Below are 3,710 nucleotides of genomic sequence, written 5' to 3'. Positions count from 1 at the left end.
TAGTCTATATAGGAGCTCTTTGGACTTACTTTTATTATGCTAAAATAGTGGTGCTTTTAGGATTGACATTATTGTACTCTCCAATACAAAGTATGGGGTGTGTTAAAGTATACAGTACACCATTTTCATACATGTACAACATTGGTGGATGAAGAAATGTCTCTTAGCAGTAATACTGGATGTGGTCTTGGGTTTTACCAGCTACATACTCTAGGACTATTATATAAGTAAAAATCTCTCTTGTGATACTGGGAAATGATTAGAATGTGCAAACTGACAGAGTAGCTTTCATCCACCTCTTACGGGGTACCACCACAGGACAGTCCATTTAGGATGTTGGTAGGTTTAACAAAGTTGGAATGCTGGCATTGCTGAATTAGGCAACAGTTCTTCAGACCTGGCTCAGAACTACATTACATTTACTACATTAAAGCAATTGACAAGATGACTTTTTGTGGGCCTTCCCAGGCACTGGAGTTTTTCTGTTAATTTATCGCACTAGGTCATAAAAGATCTCATTAACATTTATTTTTGATTTTGCAGAGATTCTAAGAATGCACAGTTGTTCCACCGTCTTGCTAGATTTTGACCTTGTTCCTCTCCTACAACTCTTTCATCTTCCAAGTCACATTTATTACCAAGCAGAATCATTGGAACATCATCAGTGTCTTTAACTCGAAGAATCTGTTCTCTCAGATCTTGTAAATCATTAAATGTGGACTGTGCGGTGATGGAATAAACTAAAGCAAAGCCTTGTCCATTTTTCATGTATAAATCTCTCATTGCTGTAAATTGTTCCGTTCCTGCAGTATCCAAAATTTCAAGCATACACTGCTATGCATCTACTTCAACTTGCTTTCTGTAAGAATCTTCTATCATAGGATCATATTTTTCAACAAAAATTCCTTGAACAAATTGTACAGTCAGAGCAGACTTCCCAACACCTCCTGAGCCAAGAACAACTAGCTTATACTCATGCATGATGCCAACTTGTCAAATTGGGTACCTCTCACGCTGTCACCAGGTCGCTGCAGCCAGCGTCACCAGTATGATGTTTTTAGTTCTGGGAAAAATGCCCAGGAGGGAATAGCTGCGTTCAATGGGACCTCTAATCCTAGATTTTTGAGAAATCTCCACACTGATCTCTACATGGTTGAACCAACAGTAGAGAAGTGTTCCTTTCCCCTACACAGCCCCTCCAGCATTAGTAAATTATTCTCCAGAAAACAGCCATAACTGTGATGCTGACATTTGTATAATTACTAGAAATATGTAAATCTAACCTGAGTTCTTGACAAGATTTACAATGCTGTCTATATTGTACTATTTAAGAGTCTCATGCTGTACTGACTGAACTAGCTGGGCATGTTATATTGTACTATTTATTTATTTCTTATTTTTTTAATTGAACGCTTTAATGAACTTTTCAGCTTTGTATAAGCAGAAAAGTCCCGTAAGTCTGTAGATTTGCTCAACACCCTTGCTGGTCTTCATGAAAATGTTAAAGGTTCCTGTCTTCTTCATCCAGTAGCCCACATTATCAGTGCAGTGCTTCATGGCTTACAAGCCAGCATTTATACCTCAGGTGCAGGAGTGCTCTGACTGTGTCCCCAGGGACTCAGTCCTGACTTAGTCACAGCAACAGCTCTCACTGGCCTGCTTCCTACTGGGGCAGAGAGGCCTACAGCTCCAGACTTCAGGTTCTTCAGGCCTCAGTTACACTGCTCAGGAGGAAGAGCAATGCCAGCTCCATGTATCACGTGTCAGAATGTGCATGAAGCCCAGGACCAACAGCGGTAGGCAAATTACCCACCTGGGAACAGATGAAACATGCTGGCAGGTTACTGAGACACCTCCCCATCTGGAAGGGCAATGCCAGTTCTCTGCCAGGAGGCAGCTGGGAAGGCAGTCTGAAGCCCCTTTACAAGACTGGAAGATGATATACTTGAGAAACCTACAGAAATACCAAGAGCACACCCACTGCCACTCCATACTACTCTATGGAGCTTGCTGCATTTGGAAGTCAGTCTTCAATTGTTTGTGGTTGCTTTGATCTGATTTTTAAAAGGGAGTGCTCCTGATGATTTAAGATGTCTGAAAGACAGAACAAGTGTGAAGGATGCTTATCTTGTAGGCTTTAAGTACTTCTTAGGAACTTAATATTTGTTCCTCTTTAACATGACACCTTCTAACGCAGCTAAGAAATGATCCTTAGGCACTGTGAGGTGTATTGATGGTGGAGCATGAACCCAGGTCTAAGTACAGTCTGACTAGCCACTGTCCAAACCATTATCAAGCACTGTCTGAGCCATGCTTCTCTACTCCTGAGATTCTTAAGGAAAACATACTTTCCAACCTTCCAGAGAGCCCAGAGCTAACTTTAAGAACTACACATACAAAACTATTAGAAAAGATGTTTTCTTCTGTGAGGTATTGATAATTAAATAAGCAGAATGCATATCTGACAAAAGATGATTAACAGTACCGTAAAACCAGTTATCTTTTTTTTTTTTACACTTCTCTAATTCCTGCCACTTTTGCTAGCTTAAATAAGACTGCCTCCTGGCCTCAACAACTGCTGCTTTAGAAACTAAGACATCTGAAGCCACGAGGCACATCAAAGGTGCAGGTTATGTAGTTCACGACTGGCTCCCAAGGGCACATGAGTTACTTGGCACATTGTACACATGGAACTGGAAATGTCATCTAACTAAATTCGACTTTCACATTTTAGTCAGACTGAAAGACTTATAGGAAATGTTCAGACATACCGTATATTCAGTTACAGCTGAGGAAGTGTAACATTTTACCAGATAAAAAGCTGGAACTTAAGTATGAGAAACCTTCACACACTGTGCTAGTATTGGTCTCTAGCTGAAAGCCAGTCAGCAATACTTTCAACACAGCAGTTAGAAGATAATCATCCGGAACAGGTGACGACATTGTAGTCCGTAACATAGCGACTCGGTGCCACTGGCATCAGAGTGCGGTGGAAAGCAAGTGTACTTCCATAGCTTAGTCAGACTTGTCTTTCTTCTTTCCCGTCAAGGGCACTTTGTTGACAACGGCAGACCCTACCTCTGTGACACCTCCAGCCACAGCAGACACGTCCCCTCTTACCAGCCCTATTCGCATGGAAGGCACCATTGTAACAGCTGTTTTGGTCACCTCCAGACTCTTTCCACCCATCCAAGCCATACCGCCAATGGTGGCACCGACAGCACCCTTGGTAACACTGAAGATACCCCCAGTCACACGGGACAGCATGCCTGGCTGCTGCTGCGGATGATCCTTCATGGAACCTTCTGGTGGCTCATCGCTAAGGTAGGATGGGATCTCTTGTTGATTTTTATCTGCCTGATTCATGATTTCCGCGGTGCTGCCAGTGCCGACGGGGGCGGCCTGGGGGCTGCGGACTCCGGGACTCCCGCGGCTGAGGCTGGACTCACGGGGCGGCTATTGTACTATTTAAACAGTTCTAAATATCCAAAAATCTCAACTCAGAGCCCTTGGGACTCAAAGTGGATTCAAAATCTGCCCCAATTACTGAATTTTTCTTTCCATTTTTTTTTCCTACAAATGCTCCTCAGTAGATGCCTGATCACTCAATTCACACTGCAGTTATTATTTTTTAATTAATTTTATTGAGAAAAAATTGCAATGTGACAGCTTCAAAACAGGTTGGTAGGAGAGTTACCACAATTATTGCA

At 42.3% G+C, this 3,710-nt stretch overlaps 2 pseudogenes; both read right to left on the bottom strand.

Annotated features, from left to right (window-relative positions):
• Positions 1 to 427: 427 nt before the first annotated feature.
• Positions 428 to 1,023, bottom strand: LOC101561570 (annotated as a pseudogene).
• An 812-nt stretch (positions 1,024 to 1,835) lies between these two features.
• LOC101561176 lies at positions 1,836 to 3,451 on the bottom strand (annotated as a pseudogene).
• Between the last annotated feature and the right edge of the window lie 259 nt (positions 3,452 to 3,710).

The sequence above is a fragment of the Octodon degus genome, unplaced genomic scaffold, assembly GCF_000260255.1.
Source record: "Octodon degus isolate 3935 unplaced genomic scaffold, OctDeg1.0 scaffold00007, whole genome shotgun sequence".
Lineage (NCBI taxonomy): Eukaryota > Metazoa > Chordata > Mammalia > Rodentia > Octodontidae > Octodon > Octodon degus.
This window is presented reverse-complemented; position numbering and strand designations above follow the sequence as displayed.